The sequence below is a fragment of the Somniosus microcephalus genome, chromosome 4, assembly GCF_052327205.1.
Source record: "Somniosus microcephalus isolate GS21.2 chromosome 4, FLI_Smic_1.0, whole genome shotgun sequence".
NCBI classification, from domain to species: Eukaryota; Metazoa; Chordata; class Chondrichthyes; order Squaliformes; family Somniosidae; genus Somniosus; species Somniosus microcephalus.
In genome coordinates this window covers 43348497-43375069 of record NC_140990.1, presented here as the reverse complement: position 1 = coordinate 43375069, position 26573 = coordinate 43348497, and the positions used below count along the sequence as shown (strand labels likewise).

Here is a 26573-nt window from a genome sequence, read left to right as displayed (position 1 = left end):
CAGCAGCGGTGAGGCTTTTTCTCGGTGACAGGCCTGGGTTACACGCTGCCATCTTCTCTTCTGAGGCGGTCCCTGGGACCGAGGATGTGAACGTCGCTGGCAAGACCAGCATTTATTACCCATCCCTAGTTGCCCTGGAGAAGGGGGTGGTGAGCCGCCTTCTTGAACCGCTGCAGTCCGTGTGGTGAAGGTGCTCCCACAGTGCTGTTAGGGAGGGAGTTCCAGGAATGTGACCCAGTGACAATGAAGGAATGACGATATATGTATATGTCCAAGTCAGGATGGTGTGCGACTTGCTGATGATGGTGTTCCCATGCACCTGTTGCCCTTTTCCTTCTAGGCGGCAGAAGTCGTGGGACAGGTAGGGTGGCAGGTTCCCTTCCATAAGAACACAAGAATTAGGAGCAGGAATCGTCCATACGGCCCCTCGAGCCTGCTCCGCCACTCAATAAGGTCATGGCTGATCTTCGACCTCAGCTTGACTTTCCCGCCCGATCCCCATATCCCTGAGGGACATCAGTGAACCAGTTGGGATTTTATGACAATCCGGCAGCTTTCATCGTTACTTTTTTTCTAGTACCAGCCCCACAAATTCCTAGATTCATTGAGCTCAATTTCACAACCTGTCTTTGTGTTTTTGTGGGTTCTCTCACGCTCCCTTTTTCTTGTTTTATATTCATTTTACAGGGTATTAGAGGGGCAGGATTTGTAGACAGGATATTTCACTCAAACATCACATCAAGGTCTGACAGAGTCACTCTATTCATCGGGACCTGAATATCATCAAACAAAACATGGAAGCAAAAAGCACCGTTCACAGTGGGGAGAAACCGTACACGTGTTCTGTGTGTGGACGAGGATTTAGTCGATCCTCTGGCCTGGCGAAACACAAGCGCAGTTACACCGGGGAGAAACCCTGGAAATCTGGGGACTGTGGGAAAGGATTTGATTACCCGTATCAGCTGGAAACTCATCGACGCAGTCACACCAGGGAGAAACCGTACACGTGTTCTGTGTGTGGGAATGGATTTACTCAGTCAAGTGACTTGCTGACACACCAGCGAATTCACACTGGGGAGAGGCCGTTCACCTGCTCCATGTGTGGGAAGGGACTCACTCAGTCATCCCAGCTACTGAGACACCAACTTGTTCACACAAATATGACACCTTTTAAATGTTCTGACTGTGAGAAAAGCTTTAAAAGCAAAAGTGATCTGCTGACACACCAGCGAATTCATTCTGGGGAGAGGCCGTTCACCTCTGAGTGTGGAAAAGGATTCACAAATTCAACCACCCTCTGACACACTAGCGAGTTCACACCGGGGCGAGGCCGTTCACCTGCTCAGTGTGTGGGAAGGGATTCACTCAGAACTCCAGCCTGCTGACAAACCAGCGAGTTCACACCGGGGAGAGGCTGTTCACCTGCTCAGTGTGTGGTAAGGGATTCACTCAGAACTGCAGCCTGCTGATACACCAGCGAGTTCACACCGGGGAGAGGCTGTTCACCTGCTCTGTGTGTGGGAAGGGATTCACTCAGAGCTCCATCCTGCTGCGACACCAGCGCACTCACACTGGGGAGAGGCCGTTCACCTGTTCCGAGTGTGGGAAGGGATTCAGTCGGTCATACAACCTGCTGACACACCAGCAAGTTCACAAGTGACTGCAGGGGTTGGATTCTGCTGTTATTGCTGCTGTTAATCACATCCAGGACAGAACCCTGTTCATTCTGACAGTTGGGTTCACTGCTGCTGTTGAACTCCACCACTGAACCTGCTGAAGGTTGTAGGCTCAGGGAGTGGGGCCTCCAGGAGTGGACGGTAAGAAAGCTGGGTTTCGGTATCTGACAAATATATGGTGAGGAACCAGAGGAATCCTTACTAAGGAAATGACTGGGGTTTTACCGGCCAGCATAGGTCTAGGGGTGAATGATGCCTGACTCCCTGAACTGTCTTACATTGAACCCAGTTCATATCAAGATGAATTCAGTTTACAGAAGAATAGAGAGAAATATCACCCACAGTTGAGGGAGACAAACGCAGCCATTAGAGAAGCTCAGAGATCTTTGGAAAAGAAGATGGTGCTCAATTGTGGTAATAATGGCAAAATCATTTCCAGCTCCGTCAGGAGGCAGAATCCCGTTAAAGATGGTTTCGGGCAGGGCTGGGCAATGATTTGGGCTGGAGGGCCACTTAACAAGTTGTGGTGAGCTGTTGAGGGCCGCACACCAATGTTACCCCTAAGGTGCGTGGCTGCACGGTGGCGCAGCAATGGCAAGGCCCCACGCAGGCCGCTCACCAGCTCCTGCCGCTGGGAGAGAAACCGCGCAGTGCATTTAAAGGGACCGCGCACGTTGGTGAGAACAAAGTGTTCAATTGGTGAATCGGAAACAGTCCGACTCTTAGTGTTGAGCATCGCACCATTTCTACCCTCCCAATAATTTATCAACATAAATTCAGATAGTCCTCAGATACTATCTTAAATACACAGAATGTGGTGTAAGATAGTAAAATCTGCTGTTACTAAATCGATGGATGGATTATATGTCGGACTGAAAGTCCACATGGCTGTTTGGCCAAGCGGCTCGAGTCTTTTGAAGCACAAGTAGCTCTTTGTGGACACTGTTTCTGCTTCAAAAAACTGAAGGACATCAGAAGTCATTAACGGAGACAGGCACAGCATGCCAGCTCAACAAATGGCACAAAAGAATGGTGGGATGTGGGTTTATGCCCATTCTCCCTCACACTGCAAATCCTTAATCTCCACTGGACTGTCGGGAAGAAAGAGGGGGTCAACAGAAAGTGAGCGTGCCCCCACAAGGAAGTCCATTTGGAGGGTGAGACCCCACGGGTCACAGTAGAATGGCAGGATCAGAGCAAGCTGCCCACCTGTTCCCTCAGCTGAGAATGCTTTGGTTGTGTGCAGGGACCTAAAGAGAAAAAAACACACAACAAAAAGTAAAAGGCAAAAGAAAACTTCAAAGGATTTGCTTAAAGTAAGAAAATACTATATTTGTAAAATAACTGCAGGTAGTTCTTTGGCTAAACTCTTACTTAGTCAAACAATCTTATTCCAATAAATGATATTGCAGCTTGCTGTTGATGATAATTAGAGATGTACTTTGTAGATAAATAGTGTACGAGGTTAAAAAGCAGAAAGCTTCCCATTTGGGGATTCGTGTTGCTGCGGAACTGCCCAGGCTGTTTCCATCATTATTTTATTGTCCTTTTGGCCATTTTTAGTAGTTGTCCTTCTAGTTCAGATATGTTGGGGGTAATTTGAACCTCCCCCACCTGACGGGATTGAATTTCCTGCCCGTTTTACACCTTCCCCGATTTTGCTCTCCAATGATTTCAGTCGAAAGTGAAATCAGGCGGGTGTAAAACAAGCGACCGATCTGATCGCATTAGTTTCCCGCCGGGTGCGTGAGGTTAAAATCACCCCCTGCTGTTTCCAAACACAACCCAAGCAAATTTCTCCTGACATTAGTTTGGTTCTGATCCTTAATAATGTTCCAGCTACTCTTATCACCACAATTGCTTTAATTCTGACATTTGGCCTGTGATCTGACAGCAAAGCAGTGATCTCTTCTCATGCAGTGAGCAAATGGGAACAAACTGGAGGTCCATTGTGCAGGAAGAAACCCAGACACGCGACGACCTTTTCTCTCATTTGAAGATGTGCATTGCTGAAGAGGATAAGACAGCTTGTAATGTGGAGGACAATCTAGTGTCAGGCAGTGTGCTTGGTGATGTCCAAATATTTATCACCATCCAGTCTGGTCCTCCGCATTGAAAACACTTGGACCATCTCAGATTTGTGAAACATTGAGGTTGATTTTATTGGAAATATCAAATTCAGCTCTGATTTGCAAACCTTTGTTATCGCAATGCTCTTGCCATTGAGATGCATCAGTCAGCTGAATAAAGTAGATTTGATATTTTCAATAAATACAGGGTTCAGTTTCATATTTCCAAATATGATTGGCTTCCCAAGTCCATTAAACACCACAGATCAGATCATTCAGTCAGGCTCATTTTCAAAGAAAGGCTCAATTGCAACTGGCACATGGGCAAGAATGGAATGTCGATCCTTCTCTTGCAGCTGATCGGGGATCTTGGATGTGTTTGACGTTGCTGAGATTGCTGAGCTTAGACTTCTTGGGGCTGATTTTCATTCTGGGTGGACATCGGGCGAGCGGTGCGATGGTGCTGCCTGTCCAATGTCCTCGGTGAGAGGACCCAGCCATTCTGATGGCCGAGCCTCATCTGTGCAATCTCCAGCTCCAACCGCTAAACCAGGGCTGACAGGGAGCTTGCAGATCGGAGGGCGGGGGGTGGGTGAAACTGGAAATCTGGCGGCCCCTCCATGGAACAGATGCAGCAAACGGCAGATTCCATTTGCCCGCCTCTGTTTGTGGTTGTGACTCCCCTGCTGCCTCGGAGGCAATGACTCGCCTCCTGACATTACGTGGGCTGGGTCACGTCCTACAAACCTGCTTGAGTTTTATGAAGAAATTTAACCCGATCATTCTGGTGAATCTGCGCCGCGACCCCTCTCCAAGGCCAATATATCCGATGGTCGGGGAGTCCAGAACCAGGGGTCACAGTCTAAGGATAAGGGGTAAGCCATTTAGGACAGAGATGAGGAGGAATTTCTTCACCCAGAGAGTGGTGAACCTGTGGAATTCTCTACCACAGAAGGCAGTAGAGGCCAATTCATTAAATATATTCAAGAAGGAGTTAGATATATTTCTTAAGGCTAAAGGGATCAAGGGATATGGGGAGAAAGCAGGGACAGTGTGATGCGCCATCAATTACTCAAAAGACTGAGGTTAAGCGAGTAACAACCAGGCTTTTATTAACTAAAGAATGAAGGTCTAGTCTCGAGTGGTCGACCCGTCCAGAATACTAAGGGACTGGGAGGTAGTCACTTATATACCTTGTATAGTGGGAGGAGTCAGCCGAGGCATGTCCAGACCTGTACCTAGTGGAACGATGGGCCGAAGGGCCTCTTTCTGTGCTGTAAAACTCTAATACACATACACATACAGACAGGTATAACAGTGGTTTACCACATTCACCCCTTGTTTAAAAATGAGTCCGGTGGGGTGAAGTGTATTTAAAAGTTCGTGTATTGGAGTCTCTCCGGAGGTCTTGTCTGCTGCTGTGATCGACGTGGCGACGGCAGGGGTGGTGCAGCTTCCGGCGTCGCGTCCCGTGTAGGCTGGGGCACTGGAGTATAGTCCTCGTGGGTGACGGTCCAAGGCGAGCCGGCTGCTGGGGTTGGATATCGGGTCGTGGGGGGGGGTGGTAATGGGTAGTGGGTTACAGCGGTCCCCGAGGGTGTCATGGGGGGGGTGGTAATGGGTAGTGGGCTACAGTGGTCCCCGAGGGTGCGAGGTCTCGTATGGAGACTGTGTCCTCCCGCCCGTCCGGGTACGCAATGTAAGCGTACTGGGGGTTGGCGTGGAGGAGGTCGACCCTCTCGACCAGGGGGTCCGTTTTATTGGTCCTCATGTGTCTTCTCAGTAGTACCGGCCCTGGGGACGTCAGCCATGGCGGTAACGCTGTCCCTGATGTGGACTTCCTCGGGAAGACAAACATTTTCTCGTAAGGGGTGGCATTGGTGGCAGTGCAGAGCAGTGACCGAATCGAGTGGAGCGCATCGGGGAGCACCTCCTGCCAGCGGGAGGTCGGAAAGCCCCTAGACTTTAAGGCTAGTAGGGCAGCCTTCCAAACTGTTGCATTCTCTCTTTCCACCTGCCCGTTCCCCCGGGGGTTGTAACTGGTGGTCCTGCTTGTGGCTATACCCCTAGCGAGCAGGTACTGGCAGAGTTCGTCGCTCATAAACGATGAGCCCCGGTCGCTATGGATATAGCTGGGGAAACCGAACAGGGTGAAGAGGCTGTTCAGACATTTAATGACCGTGGCACTGGTCATGTCCGGGCAAGGGATAGCGAACGGGAAACGGGAGTACTCGTCAATGATGTTGAGGAAGGACACATTGCGGTCGGAGGAGGGGAGAGGCCCTTTAAAATCGACGCTCAGGCGTTCGAAAGGGCGAGTGGCTTTTATCAGGTGGGCTCTGTCTGGTCTATAAAAGTGCGGTTTGCACTCAGCGCAGACTTGGCAGTTCTTGGTCATGGTCCTGACCTCCTCAATGGAGTAAGGCAGGCTGCGGGCCTTGATGAAGTGGAAGAACCTGGTGACCCCCGGGTGGCAGAGGTCATTGTGGAGGGCCCTCAGCCTATCGATCTGCGCGCTGGCGCAGGTGCCACACGATAGGGCATCTGGGGGTTCATTGAGCTTCCCAGGCCGGTACAAGATCTCATAATTGTAGGTGGAAAGTTCGATTCTCCACCTCAAGATCTTGTCATTTTTGATTTTGCCCCTCTGCTTGTTGTTGAACATAAAAGCAACTGAACGCTGGTCAGTGAGCAGGGTAAATCGTTTTCCGGCCAGGTAGTGCCTCCAATGACGCACAGCCTCCACAATAGCCTGGGCCTCCTTCTCGACCGCGGAGTGTCTGGTCTCCGGGCCCTGGAGGGTTCGTGAGAAGAATGCCACAGGTCTCCCCGCCTGATTAAGGGTGGCGGCCAGAGCGAAGTCGGACGCATCGCTTTCCACCTGGAAGGGGATGGATTTGTCCACTGCGTGCATGGTGGCTTTGGCAATGTCCTCCTTGATACGGTGGAAGGCCGAGCGGGCCTCTGCCATCAGGGGAAAAGAGGTGGATTTGATCAGCGGACGGGCTTTGTCTGCATAGTAGGGGACCCACTGAGCGTAGGAGGAAAAAAACCCTAGGCACCTCTTCAGGGCTTTTAGGCAGTGGGGCAGTGGGAGTTCCATAAGGGGACGCATCCGGTCCGGGTCGGGACCAATGACCCCGTGTTCCACAACACAGCCAAGGATGGCGAGGCGGTCTGTGCGGAATATGCACTTCTCCTTGTTATATGTCAGGTTCAGGAGTTGGGCAGTGCGGAGGAATTTCTCGAGGTTTGCGTCATGGTCCTGCAAGTCATGGCCGCAGATGGTCACATTGTCTAGGTAAGGGAAAGTAGCCTGCAGCGCGTTTTGATCGACCATCCGGTCCATCTCCCTTTGGAAGACGGAGACCCCGTTGGTAACGCCGAAGGGAACCCTAAGGAAGTGATAGAGGCGGCCGTTTGCCTCAAAAGCAGTATACTGGCGGTCTTCGGGGCGGATGGGGAGCTGGTGGTACGCTGATTTCAGGTCAATGGTCGAAAAGACGCGGTACTGCGCGATCTGGTTGACCATGTCAGCTATGCGGGGGAGTGGGTAGGCGTCCAGCAGGGTGTAGCGGTTTATTGTTTGGCTGTAGTCGATGACCAGGCGTTGTTTCTCGCCAGTCTTAACGACCACAACCTGGGCTCGCCAGGAGCTGGAGCTGCCCTCAATAATCCCCTCCTTCAGGAGCCGCTCCACTTCGGTTTTGATGAAAACCCTGTCCCCGGCACTGTATCGCCTGCTCTTTGTGGCGATGGGATTACAGTCGGGGGTGAGGTTAGCAAACAGTGGGGGGGGTGGGACTCTGAGTGTGGAGAGGTTGCATCTGGTGCGCGGCGGGCAATTTGGAGGCTGCTGGCTGCGGACTGTGAGTGGGGGGAGGGGGCCACCGTATGCCATCGTAACGCTTTTGAGGTGGCACTGGAAATCCAACCCCAGTAGAACGGCAGCGCAAGGTTGCGGCAGGACCAGGAGTTTAAAATTATTGAACACAATCCCGTCTACTACTAGTGTCACCACGCAGTAGCCGCCAATGTCCGCTGACTGGGACTCGGCGGCCATAGAAATCCGCTGGTGCGCAGGCAGGACTGGGAGAGAGCAACGCCGCACCGTGTCGGGGTGGATGAAGCTCTCTGTGCTCCCGGAGTCAAAAAGGCAGTTTATTGCATGGCCGTTTACCTTAACGTCCATTTTGGACCGAGCTAGTTGGTGCGGTCTCGTTTGGTCCAGCGTAACAGAGGCCAGCGTAGGGGTCGGTGTGTCGCTGCGGGTATCAGATGGGGGGGGGTTGGCGGCCTGCTGCGTCCCGGCTGGTGTCCAAGATGGCGGCGTCCATGATTCCCATGTGGCTGGAGTCGTCCAAGATGGCTGCTGCTGCAGTGGTTCGCACATGGCTGGGGAGGCCCAAGATGGCGGCTCGCACGGCCCACACGCGGCGCTGCTGGCGTTCGGGGTGGCTTTGGCCTTGCAGACGCTAGCGTAGTGTCCCTTTTTCCCGCAGCCCGAGCAGGTCACATTCTTCGCCGGGCAGCGCGCTCTGGGGTGTTTGGCCTGGCCACAGAAGTAGCATTTCTGGCCTTGGGATACTGCTGTCTGGCTTTGGGACACTGCTGCGGTGGTTGGGCCGTTGTTGGGCTGTGGCTGGGGTGGCACGGTGCTATGGGGCTGTCCTACTGTGTCCCAGGTTGTCGTTCCCCGCGGCGTCCACGGTGCAGAGGAGTAGGCATCCATGCCCCGGTAGGCTGCGTCCAGCGTTAGTGCAATTTCGGAGGCTTTGTCGAGGGTGAGGTCACTCTGCTCCAGCAGTCGCTGTCGGGTGTAGTTGGACCTGTGGCCCACTACGAAGGCATCCCGGATCAGTTCCTCTGTGTACTTAGTGGACGTTACCGCCTTACACCCACAGGCCCGGCCAAGCACGGACAGTGCTTGGAGGTATTCCTCAGTCGATTCCCCAGGTTGTTGCTTGCGACTCCCCAGGAGGTGCCTGGCATAAACTTCGTTCACAGGGCGCGTGTACTGGGTCTTGAGGAGCTGGAGGGCGGCTGTGTACGGGGTCGCGTCCCGGATGACTGAGTACACTCGGTGGTTCACCTTGGAGATCAGGACAGATAGTTTGTTCGCATCCGTTACGACCGCAGTGGAGGCAGTCAGGAATGTCTCGAAGCACATGAGCCAGTGAGCAAACTTGGTGGAAGCGTCCGCTTCCCGACTGTCCAGGTCCAGGCATGCTGGTGTGAGGATCTTCTCCATTATAAAAAATTTAGTTAATAAAATTGATGTGCCATCAATTACTCAAAAGACTGAGGTTAAGCGAGTAACAATCAGGCTTTTATTAACTAAAGAATGAAGGTCTAGTCTCGCGTGGTCGACCCGTCCAGAATACTAAGGGACTGGGAGGTAGTCACTTATATACCTGGAATAGTGGGAGGAGTCAGCCGAGGCATGTCCAGACCTGTACCTAGTGGAATACACATACACATACAGACAGGTATAACAGTGGTTTACCACACAGCGTACTGAGTTTGGATGATCAGCCATGATTGCATTGAATGGCGGAGCAGGCTCGAGGGGCCGAATGGCCTACTCCTGCTCCTATCTTCTATGTTTCTGGTTCCTGAGGTGCAGTGCCCAGATCTGAACGCAATACTCCAGATGGGTTCTAACCATAGCTCTGTACAGCTCCCAGCTGCTGAGACACCAGCGAGTTCACACTGGGGAGAGGCCATTCACCTGTTCCGTGTGTGGGAAGGGATTCACTTGGCCATGTCACCTGCTGAGACACCAGTGAGTTTACAAGTGACTCCAGGGGTTCGATTCTGCTGTTGTTGCTGCTGTTCATCACATCCAGGACTGAACCATGTTCATTCTGACAGTTGGGGTTTGTTTCTGCTGATGTTAGTAACCCCTCTAATTGGGCTGGAGTTTAATATTCTGGATATACGTCAAATAAATCTGCTTTGTTTCAAACACACTTTGTATCGAGTCCTTGATGTCTCTAAGATAAGAGGAGACTAATTGATGTCCTGTTACCGACTGTTCCATTTTGGGCCTTTTCTCCTTTGTTAAAGAAAGACTTGTATTCATACAGCACCTTTCACAACTTCAGGACATCCCAAAGCACTTTACAGCCAATGAAGTACTTTTGAAGAGCAGTCACTGTTATAATGTAGGAAATGCAGCAGCCAATTTGCGCACAGCAAGGTCCCACAGAGAGCACTGTGATAATGACCAGGTGATCTGTTTTAGTGATGTTGGTTCAGGGAGAAATGTTGGCCAGGACTCCAGGGAGAACTCCCCTGCTCTTCGAAATAACATCATGGGATCTTTTACATTCACTTGAGAGGGCAGAGGGGGCCTCACTTGAATGTCTCGTCCGAAGACGGCACCTCTGTCAGTGCAGCGCTCCCTCAGTACTGCACTGGAGTGTCGGCCTAGATTGTGTTCTCAAGTCTCTGGAGGTGGACTTGATCCCAGAACCTCCTGACTCAGAGACAAGAGAGAGAGAGCGAGAGAGAGAGTGAGTGCTCCCACTGAGAGACCACCGACCACCAGAGATCAGCGGGATACATACCAGGACTACTACAGAGACCACCACCACAACAACCGGGACCAGAGAGGATCCCCATGCACAACAACAATATCAGACCTGCACCACTCCTGTCCTACAGGGGAACAGGACCGCCCCCAGCCAGACAGAAGGAGAGATGCACAGGGCGTATGCAATACCTCAGGCAGAGACAATCCATTAAGAGACACTAGGCAGACATGCAGCAGCATCTACTTCTGCCTTATGGATCAGAAAAGGAAAAAAAAAATTAAGGACTAATTGCTAGAAAGAGTTGTAACCAAGTAGTATTAGCATTTATAGACAATTGAGATGATCTTTTTTCCCCCCATTTAGACACGACAAACACATATAATTATTTAACCTATCATAGTAAAAGATCAAACTTAACATGAAATCCTTATATATTTCGACCTGGAATATCCAAGGTCTACACTCTTCGGTGCTCGACGTGAAGAGTAGGACCCCAGAGTTCATAGATGAAACTAAAGATCTGGATATAATCATTTTACAGGAAACTTGGTATAGAGGAGAAGGACATACTGGCCGTCCCCAAGGGTACACAGAGCTGGTGGTCCCCTCCAATAAATTGCCAGGAGTAACCCAAGGCAGAGACTCTTTGGCATACTGATTTGGTTCAAAACAGAGCTTAAGAATTGCATCAAATTTATAAAAAAGGGTGAAAACCACATGTGGCTCAAAATTGAGAGGGGGATTATCTCTAACACCCAAGATGTTTTCATTTGCGCACTCTATATCCCCCCAATGGAATCCCCGTACTTTAAAGAGGACACCTTCTCCAACATTGAGAGGGAGATTATCCAATTCCAGGCCCAGGGAAACGTGTTGATCTGTGGTGACCTCAATTCAAGAACTGGCGAAGAACCAGACTTCACCAATAATCAGGGAAACAATTACATATTCGGGAATAACCACTTCGATATCCCTTCCTATCCATACAGGCATAACTGCGACAAACAGACAAATAATAACGGAAAACAGCTCCTGCAGCTCTGTCGAAGCCTGGGTCTGTACATTGTCAATGGTAGATTCATGGGAGACCTCCTAGGAAGATCAACCTATTGCTCACCTCTTGGCTGTAGCACCGTAGACTATATGATTACGGATTTGGACCCATCCTCTTTCAGAGCATTCACAGTCAAACCACAAACAACACTGACAGGCCACAGTCAAATTACTATGTATCTTAAAAAGACAGAAACAACCAACACAGAAACACAACCCAGTAAGCTGTACAACACCAAAAAATCATACAGATGGGCCAAAAATAGCACGGAAAAATACCAGAAAGCAATTAGCAATCAATCAACTCAAGCTTTCTTGGACACCTTTCTGGATAACATATACACTCACAATAAAGAAGGCGTAAACAGGGCAGTGAATAACCTAAATGATATTTTTGATAATTTGGCAACAAGGTCAAACTTGAAAGCTCGCAAGAACAAACCCAAAACAAAAAACTATGAAAAATGGTTTGACCCAGATTGCCATAACATGAGGAAAAAACTTAGAAAAATATCAAACCAAAAACACAGACAGCCAGAAAACGAGGAATTACGCCTTACCTATTGTCAGACACTAACACAATACAGAAACACACTCAGAACCAAAAAAGAGCAGTATATTAAGAATACACTCAGCTCCATTGAGGAATCCATTGATTCCAATTGTTTCTGGGACAACTTGAATACATTACACAAAAAACAACACGACAAATTGGCCACTCAAAATGGAGACACATGGGAAAACCACTTTGAAAAATTATACCAGAAAAACACACTAAGGCCAGAGCAACACCAAATATGCAAAAAACTGGAAAAGCTCGAAATGGCCATAAAAGATAACCAAAACCCGCTAGACTCCATAATAACAGAAAAAGAACTATTTGAAAAACTCAAGGACCTGCGACCAGGAAAAGCTTGCGGTGCAGACGGCATACTAAGCGAGATGATTAAACACACAGATGACAAAATGAAACTGGCTATCCTAAAACTCTTCAACTTGGTTCTGAGCGTCGGTTACTTCCCTGATATCTGGAACAAAGGACTCATAACGCCCATATACAAAAGTGGGGACAAAGTCGACCCAAATAACTATCGAGGCATCTGTGTAAACAGTAAGCTGGGGAAGGTATTCTGTAGTATCATAAACAAAAGACTTATAAACTTCCTTGAGGAGCACAATGTCTTGAGTAAAAGCCAAATTGGATTCCTACCAAACTATAGAACATCAGATCATATCTTCACCCTACAGACCCTAATTGACAAACATGTTCATCAAAACAAAAGCAAAATCTACACATGCTTTATAGATTTCCAGAAGGCTTTCGATTCCATCTGGCACGACGGTCTATTCCTGAAACTTATCGAAAGCAGGGTAGGGGGAAAAACATATGATGTAATTAAATCAATGTATACAAACAACAAATGTGCAGTTAAAATTGGAGACAAACAAACAAAATACTTCCCACAGGGGCGGGGGGTGACGCAGGGCTCGCCCATCTCACCGACACTCTTTAATATTTACATAAATGAATTGGCAAAACTACTTGAACAATCTACAGCACCCGGCCTCACCCTATATGAATCCAAGGTTAAATTCCTCCTCTATGCAGATTACCTGGTTCTGCTGTCACCAACTAAGGAGGGTCTACAGCAGAACCTGGATCTGCTGGAGTCGTTCTGCCAGACCTGGGCCCTGACAATAAATCCCCAAAAAACCAAAGTCCTTGTGTTCCAGCAAAGATCCAGACATCAGGGACCAAAATAAATTTCACACTAGGAACAACCAAAATTGAACAAACCACTAACTACACATACTTGGGCTTAAAAATCAGTTCTACGGGAAATTTTCATCTGGCTGTGAATGAACTGAAAGAGAAAGCAAGAAGGGCTTTCTATGCCATTAAAAAATCAATCCAAATAGAAATCCCAATTAGCATTTGGCTCAAAACCTTTAAATCAGTAATTGAACCAATTGCACTCTATGGCAGTGAGGTGTGGGGACCGCTAACACAACAAGAATTTGCAAAATGGGACAAACACCCAATTGAGATCCTACATGCAGAATTCTGTAAAAGTGTCCTCCGGACTCAAAGGAAAACCGTAAACAATGCATGCAGGGCAGAACTAGGCCAATATCCATTAATAATCACTATCCAAAAAAGAGCCACCAAATTCTGGAAACACCTAAAAATGAGCAACCCCCACTGCTATCATTACGAAGCCCTGAAATGCCAAGAGAGGACCATAAAGAAGAATACCCTCAGTCAACTAGTCCTGGGACTCAGTGAAGTAACTACTAACACTACTAACAATAACCAGCCCCAGGACAGTGACAGCGTAACACAAAGAATTTGACCCAACACAATCGTCACTAAGCAAAAGAAAAAATACCTGTAATAGTGGGCAGAAACAACAAAAACCCAAAACAAACTCAATTGCTACTTGGCCCTAAACAGACAATACAACATGGCTGATTACCTGACCATGGTAATGGATAGCAAACTGAGAAAAACCTTGACAATGTACAGACTTAGTGAACATAGCCTGGCGATTGAAAAAGGTAGACACAGGCAGACCCGGCTACCAAGAGAGGACAGGATATGCTCTCACTGCAGTCAGGGAGTGGTGGAGACAGAGATGCACTTCCTCACAGCTTGTAGAAAATATCAGGGCATAAGGGAGAATTTCTACCCAAAATTCACAAAAATATGCCCGGAATTCAGAAATTTGAATGACGACCAAAATCTCCCATACCTACTAGGGGAAGAGAGAAATTGTGCAACCTTAGCAGCACACTATGTTACAGCTTGCCATAAACAGAGGGGCAACCACTAAATATAAGAAAAGAGTATATAAAAATTATATGAATGTATATTTATACACTCAGGGATATATCTGTTTATACATTGTATGGATAGAACTGTATTTTTGTTTTCACCCATGAATGTTTTTCGATGCTTTGGCAACATAAGATATACCTTGTCATGCCAATAAACCGATTTGAATTTGAATTTGAATTTGAGAGAGAGAGAGAGAGAGAGAGTGCTCCCACTGAGACAGAGAGAGAGAGAGAGAGAGAGAGAGTGCTCCCACTGCGACACAGAGAGAGAGAGAGAGAGAGAGAGAGTGCTCCCCCTGAGACAGAGAGAGAGAGAGAGAGAGAGAGAGTGCTCCCACTGCGACACAGAGAGAGAGAGAGAGAGAGAGAGAGAGTGCTCCCCCTGAGACAGAGAGAGAGAGAGAGAGAGAGAGAGTGCTCCCACTGCGACACAGAGAGAGAGAGAGAGAGAGAGAGAGAGTGCTCCCCCTGAGACAGAGAGAGAGAGAGAGAGAGAGAGAGTGCTCCCACTGCGACACAGAGAGAGAGAGAGAGAGAGTGCTCCCAGAGACACAAAGAGAGAGAGAGAGAGAGAGAGAGAGAGTGCTCCCCCTGAGACAGAGAGAGAGAGAGAGAGAGAGAGAGTGCTCCCACTGCGACACAGAGAGAGAGAGAGAGAGAGAGAGAGTGCTCCCACTGAGACACAGAGAGAGAGAGAGAGAGAGAGAGAGTGCTCCCCCTGAGACAGAGAGAGAGAGAGAGAGAGAGAGTGCTCCCACTGCGACACAGAGAGAGAGAGAGAGAGAGAGAGAGTGCTCCCACTGAGACACAGAGAGAGAGAGAGAGTGCGCCCACTGAGACACAGAGAGAGAGAGAGAGAGAGAGAGAGAGAGAGAGTGCTCCCACTGAGACACAGAGAGAGAGAGAGAGAGAAAGAGTGTTCCACTGAGACACAGAGAGAGAGAGAGAGAGAGAGAGAGAGTGCTCCCACTGAGACACAGAGAGAGAGAGAGAGAGAGAGAGTGCTCCCACTGAGACACAGAGAGAGAGAGAGAGTGTGCTCCCACTGAGACAGGGAGAGAGAGAGAGAGAGAGGGTGCTCCCACTGAGACAGAGAGAGAGAGAGAGAGAGAGAGAGAGTGCTCCCACTGAGACACAGAGAGAGAGAGAGAGAGAGAGAGAGAGAGTGCCCCCACTGAGACACAGAGAGAGAGAGAGAGAGAGAGAGAGTGCTCCCACTGAGACACAGAGAGAGAGAGAGAGAGAGAGAGAGTGCTCCCACTGAGACACAGAGAGAGAGAGAGAGAGAGAGTGAGAGAGAGAGAGAGAGAGAGAGAGTGCTCCCACTGAGACACAGTGTGGAATAGGGGGCAAAGTCTATGACCTTATTAAATCAATGTATCTGAAAAACAAATGCGGGGTCAAAATTGGAGACAAACGCACCGATTTCTTCACCCAGAGAAGAGGCGTCCGGCAGGGCTGCAATTTGAGCCCGACCCTGTTCAACATATACATAAATGAATTAGCAGACATGCTGGAGCAAAGCGAGTCACCAGGTCTCCGTCTCCTGGATGGAGAAGTGAAATCCCTGTTCTATGCAGACGACCTGGTTCTGCTGTCTCCCACAGAACAGGGATTGCAGCAACAACTAGACCTACTCGACAAATACTGCCAAAATTGGGCTCTAACAGTAAATCTAAAGAAAACCAACATCATGATTTTTCAAAAAAGGCCCAGATGTCAGGAAAACAAATACCAGTTTACCCTCAGTGATACCACTATAGGACACACTATGAGCTACACCTACCTTGGTCTAACTATTACAGCATCAGGGAGCTTCAGCATAGCAGTGAATGCACTAAAAGAAAAAGCCCGAAGAGCCCTATATGCAATAAAAAGAAAATTCTACAACTTCCAAATCCCAATCAAAATCTGGCTCAAAATATTTGACAGCATAATCCTGCCCATTGCACTGTACGGTAGTGAAGTATGGGGCCCGCTAAATCACCAAAGCTACACTAAATGGGAAAAACACACAATAGAAGCCCTACATGCAGAATTCTGCCGAAGCATCCTTCGCACCCAAAGAAAAACGCCAACAAATGCATGCAGAGCCGAACTAGGCAGATACCCACTGATAATAAACATCCAAAAACGAGCACTAAACTTCCTAAATCACCTCAAATCTAGCTCCCCAGACACCCTCCATTTCAAAGCCTTTCAGACCCAAGAGCTAAACCCAGAAAAGAGTCCCCTGAGTCAGCTGCTACTGAAACTAAGTACTCAGCCGGACCCTGACCAGCCCCAGACCAACACAGCCATCCAAACACCAATCCGAGTGAACCAAATCATTAAAAAATGCAAAGAAACCTACCTGGAACATTGGAACAAAATAACCGAAAGCCAAAGCAGATTAGAATGTTACCGGGCCCTAAAAAGAGAATATAAACTGGCAGACTACCTCACGACCATCAGAGACACAAAACAGAGACAGACCCTCACCAGGTACAGACTAAGCGACCACCAACTGGAAATTGAAAAAGGCAGATACAAGAAATCCTGGCAGCCTAGAGAGAATAGAATATGCGATCAATGTCTGGCCGGCGAGGTTGAAACAGAAATGCATTTCCTCCTAAAATGTGAAAAATTCAACACATCAAGAAACATATTATTCAACAAGCTAAGCCAAACAACCCCAGATTTCAAGGAATTGGATGACCTGTCAAAATTGAGATTAGTCCTAGGAGAAGGAGACAGACCATACCTTGGGGCCAAATATGTAACAACATGTCACAACCTGAGGACTGTTTAAAATTAAGACTGTTTAAAATTAATATTGAACGTACCAAATGAAGTACAAAGACTGTTTAAAATTAATATTGTTTAAAAGTAATATTGTATGTACCCAACAAATGTCAAATCGATTGACACCGACAGAATGTTGGAAAACTACCTTTTTGCTATGTAAGCTTTGGCAATATGGTTCTCTGTAAACTTTCATGCCAATAAAGCATTTGAATTGGAATTGGAATTGGAATTGGAATTGGAGAGAGAGAGAGAGCGAGAGAGAGAGAGAGAGAGAGAGAGAGAGTGCTCCCACTGAGACACGACTAACGCCCGATAATTACTCTGGATTATTTCAGTTCTCATACCTTCAGTTACTCTCATGGACAAGTCCCAGCTCCCCAAACCATCGAGAGTGCCTCTCCTAGCCTTGGTATCCAGGGGAGGTATCGGTAACACGTCCCTGTACCTGCCCTGGAAGTGTTTGATGGGACAGTGAAAAGGGAGCTTTACTCTGTATCTAACCCATGCTGTACCTGCCCTGGGAGTGTTTGATGGGACAGTGAAAAGGGAGCTTTACTCTGTATCTAACCCGTGCTGTACCTGCCCTGGGAGTGTTTGATGGGACAGTGTAGAGGGAGCTTTACTCTGTATCTAACCCGTGCTGTACCTGCCCTGGGAGTGTTTGATGGGACAGTGTAGAGGGAGCTTTACACTGCATCTAACCTGCCCTGTAACTGCCCTGGGAGTGTTTGATGGGAAAGTGTAGAGGGAGATTTACTCTGTATCTAACCTGTGCTATACCTGCCCTGGGAGTGTTTGATGGGACAGTGTAGAGGGAGATTTACTCTGTATCTAACCTGTGCTATACCTGCCCTGGGAGTGTTTGATCGGACAGTGTAGTGGGAGCTTTACTCTGTATCTAACCCGTGCTGTACCTGCCCTGGGAGTGTTTGATGCGAAAGTGTAGAGGGAGCTTTACTCTGTATCTAACCCATGCTGTACCTGCCCTGCGAGTGTTTGATGGGACAGTGTAGAGAGAGTTTTACTCTTTATCTAACCCGTGCTGTACCTGCCCTGGGAGTGTTTGATGGGAAAGTGTAGAGGGAGCTTTACTCTGTGTCTAACCTGCGCTGTACCTGCCCTGGGAGTAATTGATGGGACAGTGTAGAGGGAGCTTTACTCTGTATCTAACCCGTGCTGTGCCTGCCCTGGGAGTGTGTGATGGGACAGTGTAGAGGGAGCTTTACTCTGCATCTAACCCATGCTGTACCTGCCCTGGGAGTGTTCGATGTGACAATGTAGAGGGAGCTTTACTCTTTATCTAACCCGTGCTGCACCTGCCCTGGGAGTGTTTGATGAGACAGTGTAGAGAGAGCTTGACTCTGTATCTAACCCGTGCTGTACCTGCCCTGGGAGTGTTTAATGGGACAGTGTAGAAGGAGCTTTACTCTGAATCTAACATGTGCTGTACCTGTCCTGGGAGTGTTTGATGGGACAATGTCGAGGAAGCTTTACTCTGTATCTAACCCGTGCTGTATCTGCACTGGGAGTGTTTGATGGGACAGTGTAGAGGGAGCTTTACTCTGTATCTAACCTGCGCTGTACCTGCCCTGGGAGTGTTTGATGGGACAGTGTAGAGGGAGCTTTACTCTGAATCTAACACGTGCTGTACCTGTCCTGGGAGTGTTTGATGGGACAATATCGAGGAAGCTTTACTCTGTAACTAACCCGTGCTGTATCTGCACTGGGAGTGTTTGATGGGAGAGTGTAGAGGGAGCTTTACTCTGTATCTAACCTGTGCTGTACCTGCCCTGGGAGTGTTTGATGGGACAGTGTAGAGGGAGCTTTACTCTGTATCCAACCCATGCTGTACCTGCCCTGGGAGTGTGTGATGGGACAGTGTAGAGGGAGATTTACTCTGTATCTAACCAGTGCTCTACCTGCCCTGGGAGTGTTTGATGGGACAGTGCCGAGGGAGCTGTACTCTGTATCTAACCTGTGCTGTACCTGCCCTGGGAGTGTTTGATGGGACAGTGTAGAGGGAGCTTTACTCTGTATCTAACCCGTGCTGTACCTCCCCTGGGAGTGTTTGATTGGACAGTGTAGTGGGAGCTTTACTCTGTATCTAACCCGTGCTGTACCTGCCCTGGGAGTGTTTAATGGGACAGTGTAGAGGGAGCTTTACTCTGTATCTAACCCGTGCTGTACCTGCCCTGGGAGTGTTTGATGGGACAGTGTAGAGGGAGCTTTACTCTGTATCTAACCTGAGCTGTACCTGCCCTGGGAGTGTTTGATGGGACAGTGTAGTGGGAGATTTACTCTGCATCTAACCCGTGCTGTACCTGCCCTGGGAGTGTTTGATGCGACAGTGTAGAGGGAGCTTTACTCTGTATCTAACCCATGCTGTACGTGCCCTGGGAGTGTTTGATGGGACAGTGTTGAGAGAGTTTTACTCTTTATCTAACCCATGCTGTACCTGCCCTGGGAGTGTTTGATGGGACAGTGTAGAGGGAGCTTTACTCTGTATCTAACCCGTGCTGTACCTGCCCTGGGAGTGTTTGATGGGACAGTGTAAAGGGAGCTTTACTCTGTATCTAACCCGTGCTGTACCTGGCCTGGGAGTGTTTGATGGGACAGTGTAGAGGGAGCTTTACTCTGTATCTAACCTGCACTGTACCTGCCCTGAGAGTGTTTGATGGGACAGTGCCGAGGGAGCTGTACTCTGTATCTAACCTGCACTGTACCTGCCCTGAGAGTGTTTGATGGGACAGTGTAGAGGGAGCTTTACTCTGTATCTAACCTGTGCTGTACCTGCCCTGGGAGTGTTTGATGGGACAGTGTAGAGGGAGCTTTACTCTGTATCTAACCCGTGCTGCACCTGCCCTGGGAGTGTTTGATGGGACAGTGTAGCGGGAGCTTTACTCTGTATCTAACCCGTGCTGTACCTGCCCTGGGAGTGTTTGATGGGACAATGTAGAGGGAGCTTTACTCTTTATCTAATGCGTGCTGTACCTGCCCTGGGAGTGTTTGATGGAACCGTGTAGAGGGAGCTTTACTCTGTATCTAACCCGTGCTGCACCTGCCCTGGGAGTGTTTGATGGGACAGTGTGGATCAGGGGTTCTCTGAGGGCCCTCCTGTGCTATAAAAATTCCCGGACCCCCTGTAACACAACACAAGTATTCATTGGCTGTAAAGCGCTTTTGGACATCCTGCGATCACAGAAGCCTCTGTATAAATGCAAGCCTTTCCATTTCAAATCACTGTGCTTTATTTTTGAAATAAATAGTTATTTGGCGATTAAGTGCGGTAATAGTATGTTTTAAACTCCCTCCTCCTTGATTCTCCAATACAAGAGGCCCAGTGACCACACAAGCTGCCTTGTGGCCGCCTTCCTTCCAGCCCACGTGATCTGCTCACCTGAGCAAAGCCCAGCTCCCAGGCAGAGAGTTCACTGATTGGCCCTTTATCGCTCCGCCCACCCCCACAGCCACCAATCAGAGAGTGAGCAGGCTGCAGTGGGCGGGGCTGCCCTATGATTGACAGTTTGAGCTCTCGCTCGCGGCGCTTTGAATTTCGTCCCAACAATGGAGGGCGGTTGGAGGCGGGACTTGGGCCAAGCGGATTGGCTGCTGGCCTTTGATTGACGGTTGACGGGACCAATCCCTGGGGCCGCGGGCTGTTCTGCTCAGTGGCGCCGCCTGGTGTGAGGGCGAGCGGCGGCTGGAGCTGCGGGTCCCGCAAACTGCGCCTGCGCACTGCTCCTGTTCTAGTGGGAGAAGGTGTTCAACGGGCTGGGCTCCTGGAATTGGGAATGGCCCCGCCCTCCAATAAACCCCAGCCTGGATTTGTCGGGGGGAGATGGGGGCAACAGGCTGGATGGAGATGATGGGAATCTGGATCAACCCAATTGGCAGCGAGCGAGGGGCGGCTTCCGCAGCCTTGGCCCCATCGCGCCCCACATCGCTTCCCCCGCGGCTGCTCAATGGGAACTGAGCCGGCGCCCGGTGTGAGGGCTGCTTGTGGGAGAAAGAATGAAAGAGGGAGAGAGTTTCTGGGCCCACCCCTTGAAACCTTCTCACGGACCCTGGTTGAGACCCTCTGATCGACAAGAGGAGCTGCAGCAACTCGCCAAGGCTTCTTCAGCAGCACCTCCCAAACCCGCCACCTCCACCACCCAGAGGGACGAGGGCAGCAGGCGCAGGGGAACACCACCACCTCCAAGCTCCCCTCCAAGTCACACACCATCCTGACATGGAAATATATCATCGATCCTTCATCGTCGCTGGGTCAAAATCCTGGAACTCCCTCCCTAACAGCACTGTGGGAGCACCTTCACCACACGGACTGCAGCGGTTCAAGGAGGTGGCTCACCACCACTTCCTCAAGGGCAACTAGGGATGGCCAATAAATGCTGGGCCATCCAGTGACGCCCACATCCTATGAATGCATTAAAAAAATTCCTACCACAGTCGTTAAATATTGGAATACCGTATCTTCTCCAACTTTGACTAGTTTATCCTCTCTGATATAAACCATCCCCACAGTCACTGACACCAATCTCCCCCTGTCTGATATAAACCAATCCCACAGTCACTGACACCAATCTCCTCCTGTCTGATATAAACCAATCCCATGGGCCCAGAAAGATGAAACTCAGCCCATTACTTGGATTGGACTTGTCTCCATTCCCGTGCCGAGGGGATTGCTGTACCAGACAGGAGGGGCAACATTTGGGGACTCTTGATTCTCCACCAATTCCCATTCCCCTTTCTGGTGGATAATGGAGGTGCCACTGTGTGTAATGTGCAAGTCAGTAAGAATTGTCAGCGAGGATTAATCAGCACTTTCTAATTGGAGATGTTAATCAGTGGAACTTTTCAGAAAATAAATTGTAGATTTTGTACCAAAGGTCAATTTAGGGTTAAAGTAAAATTCATCATTTTATTGTCAAATAATTTCTTATGAAAGTCCTGAATTAAGGGGAACAATCACAATGATTCTTAAAGGGACACTGCAGCCCCAAAAAGTCAATCAGCTATATATCCAGAATATTAAACTCCAGTCAGTTATAGGGTTATTATCATCAGCAGAAACAAACTACAACTGTCAGAATGAACATGATTCAGTCCTGGCTGTAATTAACAGCAGCAATAGCATCAGAATCCAACTGCTGCAGTTACTTGTGAACTCGCTGGTGTCTCAGCAGGTTGGATGACTGAGTGAATCCCTTCCCACACATGGAGCAGGTGTATGGTCTCTCCCAGTGTGAGCTCATTGGTGTCTCAGCAGGTTGGATGACTGAGTGAATCCCTTCCCACACACGGAGCAGGTGAACGGCCTCTCCCAGTGTGAGCTCATTGGTGAATCAGCAGGCCGGATGACTGAGTGAATCCCTTCCCACACACAGAGCAGGTGAACGACCTCTCCCCGGTGTGAACTCGCTGGTGTGTCCGAAGGCCGGATGAACAAGTGAATCCCTTCCCACACACGGAGCAGGTGAACGGTCTCTCCCCAGTGTGAACTCGTTGGTGTTTCAGCAGGCTGGATGAACAAGTGAATCCCTCTCCACACACGGAGCAGGTGAACGGCCTCTCCCCAGTGTGAAGTCGCTGGTGTGTCAGCAGGTTGGATGATGTAATGAATCCCTTTCCACACATGGAGCAGGTGAACGTTCTCTCCCCAGTGTGAGTGCGTTGGTGTACAATGAGATTGGATGAATACCTGAACCGCTTCCCACAGTGAGAGCAACTGAATGGTTTATCGTTAGTGTGAACTCGCTGGTGTTGAATCAGTTCCTCAGAGCTTTTAAAGCAGTTCGCACAGTCGGAACATTTAAAAGGTTTCGCATCAGTGTGAACTCGTTGGTGTCTCAGAAGGTGGGCTGAATTAGTGAATCCCTTCCCACACACGGAACAGGTGAATGGTCTCTCCCCAGTGTGACTGTAGCGATGAGTTTCCAGCTGGGATGGGGAAAAGAATCCCTTCCCCCACACGGAGCAGGTAAACAGCCTCTCCCCGGTGTGACTGCGTTGATGAGTTTCCAGCTCAAACAGGTAATTGAATCCCTTCCCACAGTCCCCACATTTCCAGGGTTTCTCCGTGGTGCGGGTGTCCTTGTGTCTCTCCAGGTTGGACGATCGGTTGAAGCCTTGTCCACACAGAGAACACGTGTACGGTTTCTCCTTGCTTTGAATGGTGCGATGTTTTTTCAGGCTGTGTAACTGGTTAAAGCTCTTTCCACAGTCAGTGCAGGGGAACACTCTCACTCGGGTGTGTGGGGCTCGGTGCTTTTCCAGTCACACTGATGTTGAGGTGATGTTTGGTTTGAGTTTCCTGTCTGTAAACCCACCCCTTCTAATACCCTGTAAAAGGAGTTTACAGAAGACATCACTGTAAGTAGAGGATGGAAATTCAGAACAGACAATTCTAGTTTCTATGGAACATTCTTTCCTCTCGTTTTCCCCAAAGCTGTAAATCCCCGTCCCACACACTCTCCCTCCTCCCTGTGCTGAAATACAAACCCATCGCACCATCTCCAACATTTTTCATTTCAATCGATTTTTCTTCCTCCCCCTGAAGGTGTTGACTCTGATGGGTTCAGTTCTAAACTCATGAGGGACTGGAAGCCAGCACCCTGCGGGGACCGGACTCTGTCATAAAATAACGGCTTCAGAAGAGAAATTGAAGAAACTATTTGATAGGTGTGGTGGTGAAATGTTGGGCGGGTGCTCAGCATCTCACACATTGTGTAAGATTAACATTCCACATGTCTGAACCTTTCATTCCGTCCCTGATTTGGGCATCTCTTGAGCTGCACTTCTTGTCCCATTATACCGAGTTGGTGCAACAGGAGAGCCAGGGATCAGGGGATATTGGACAGGAAGCACACAGCATGGACATTACACTGCAGGTGGGATATGAGAGTTACAGTGAGGGCTTCGGGCACTTTATTAAACACACAGACAGCAGAAGCACATTAATCTGATGGGAGATCACTGACACATGAGCAGCCAGCGGTGTGGAGCCTCCTGAGAGTCCGGTCCCTTTACAGCCAGTATTTACAGGAGCTGGGACACAGAAAGTCTCATTAAAATCACTGATATATTTGTTCACACAAATCAACCCCCAAAAAATGCTGAATGATTTCTCCCAGACGCTCCCTGACCAGTCACCATTTCTCCTCCATTTACAGATGCTCCCTGACCAGTCACCATTTCTCCTCCATTTACAGATGCTCCCTGACCAGTTACCATTTCTCCTCCATTTGCAGACGCTCCCTGACCAGTATCCATTTCTCCTGCATTTACAGACGCTCCATGACCAGTCTCCATTTCTCCTCCATTTAGACGCTCCCTGACCAGTCTCCATTTCTCCTATATTTACAGGCACTCCCTGACCAGTCTCCATTTCTCCTGCATTTACAGACACTCCCTGACCAGTCCCCATTTCTCCACCATTTATAGACGCTCGCTGACCAGTCTCCATTTCTCCTCCATTTACAGACGCTCCCTGACCAGTCACCATTTTTCCTTCATTTACAGATGTTCCCTGGCCAGTCTCCATTTCTCCTCCATTTACAAACACTCCCTGACCAGTCTCCATTTCTCCTCCATTTACAGACGCTCCCTGACCAGTCACCATTTCTCCTCCATTTATAGACGCTCCCTGACCAGTCTCCATTTCTCCTCCATTTACAGACGCTCCCTGACCAATCACCATTTTTCCTTCATTTACAGATGTTCCCTGACCAGTCTCCATTTCTCCTCCATTTACAAACGCTCCCTGACCAGTCTCCATTTCTCCTCCATTTCCAGACGCTCCCTGACCAGTCACCATTTCTCCTCCATTTACAAACGCTCCCTGACCTGTCACCATTTCTCCTCCATTTATAGACGCTCCCTGACCAGTCACCATTTCTCCTCCATTTACAGACGCTCCCTGACCAGTCTCCATTTCTCCTCAATTTACAGACGCTCCCTGACCAGTCCCCATTTCTCCTCCATTTACAGACGCTCCCTGACTCACTTCCTGTCTGTCCCGGAGTTTGGCGCTTCGTTCAGATTTGGGCCGGAGCGAAACGGGAACCCGCGGGTGGGGGCGGATAATGTTCACTGCTCTTATAATCGGGCCTGGGGCCGCACTCGGGGTGTGTGAAGCCCGCGTCCCCCCGGGGTTCATTGACCCGCCTCCCTCTGACCTGCTGCAGCCTCGCCACCCGCGCATGCTCAGCTCACACTGCCCAACAATCAGCCTCACCCGCGCATGCTCAGCTCACACTGCCCAACAATCAGCCTCTCCCGCGCATGCTCAGCTCACACTGCCCAACAATCAGACACTCCCGCGCATGCTCAGCTCACCATCTGTTGTTCCGGTTCAAAGGGGAAGCACCGCCCCTCACACACTCCGATTGGTTGGAGGACCCGCCATGCGCTTGGTCCTCAAGTCCCGTCCCGCTCATCCTAATGGTCCGCAGCTCCCGTCAATCACCCGGGCAGTGTTCGCTGAGCATGCGCAGACCTTGGCAGGAGCCGGTGACACATCAGGTAAGAGAGTGGGTTCATGAACCCCGGGGGGACGCGGGCCGCTCACACCCCGAGCTCAGGGAGCGGGTTATATCAACATTTTATTTTCTGTATTTTATAAGACATTGCTAACTGAAATACTGAGTTGCATGTAATCAAGGAAAGGGAAACCAGTTGAGTTGTTGCTTTGAAGAGACAAATATAACCAAATTAGTAACAATACTGTGGAGGAGGAATTCCTGGAGTGTTTACGGGATGGTTTCCTGGACCAATATGTCGAGAAACCAACCAGAGATCAGGCCATCTTAGACTGGGTTTTATGTAATGAGAAAGGATTAATTAGCAGACTTGTGCGAGGCCCCTTGGAGCGGAGCGATCATAATATGATAGAATTCTTCATTACAATCTATATTAACGATTTGGAGGAGGGGACCGAGTGTAACATATCAAAGTTTGCAGATGATACTAAGATGGGAGGGAAAGTAGTGAATGAGGAGGACATAAAAAACCTGCAAGGGGACATAGACAGGCTAAGTAAGTGGGCAGAGATTTGGCAGATGGAATACAATACTGGAAAGTGTGAGGTTATGCACTTTGGCAGGAAAAGTCATAGAGCAAGTTATTATCTTAATGGCAAGAAACTGGAAAGTACTGTAGTACAAAGGGACCTGGGGGTCCTGGTGCACGAAACTCAAAAGGTTAGTATGTAGATGCAGCAAGTGATTAAGAAAGCCAATGGAATGTTGGCTTTCATTGCTAGGGGGATAGAATATAAAAATAGGGAGGTATTGCTTCAGTTGTACAAGGTATTGGTGAGACCGCACCTGGAATACTGCATACAGTTTTGTTGTCCATACTTAAGGACATACTTGCTCTCGAGTCAGTACAAAGAAGGTTCACTCGGTTAATCCCGGGGATGAGGGGATGGACATATGAGGAGAGGTTGAGTAGATTGGGACTCTACTCATTGGAGTTCAGAAGAATGAGAGGCGATCTTATTGAAACATAAGATTGTGAAGGAGTTGGATCGGGTGGATGCGGGGAGGATGTTCCCGATGATGGGTGAAACTAGAACTAGGGGGCATAGTCTTGGAATAAGGGGCTGCTCT

The 26573-nt window shown here is 49.1% G+C and overlaps 3 pseudogenes; 1 reads left to right on the top strand and 2 right to left on the bottom strand.

Annotated features, from left to right (window-relative positions):
• LOC147118749 (uncharacterized) overlaps positions 1-26573 on the bottom strand; it is a 72929-nt pseudogene that overhangs the window by 13893 nt on the left and 32463 nt on the right.
• The window catches only part of LOC147118750 (uncharacterized), a 32913-nt pseudogene continuing 6835 nt past the window's right edge, over positions 496-26573 (top strand).
• LOC147118751 (uncharacterized) lies at positions 21857-23484 on the bottom strand (annotated as a pseudogene).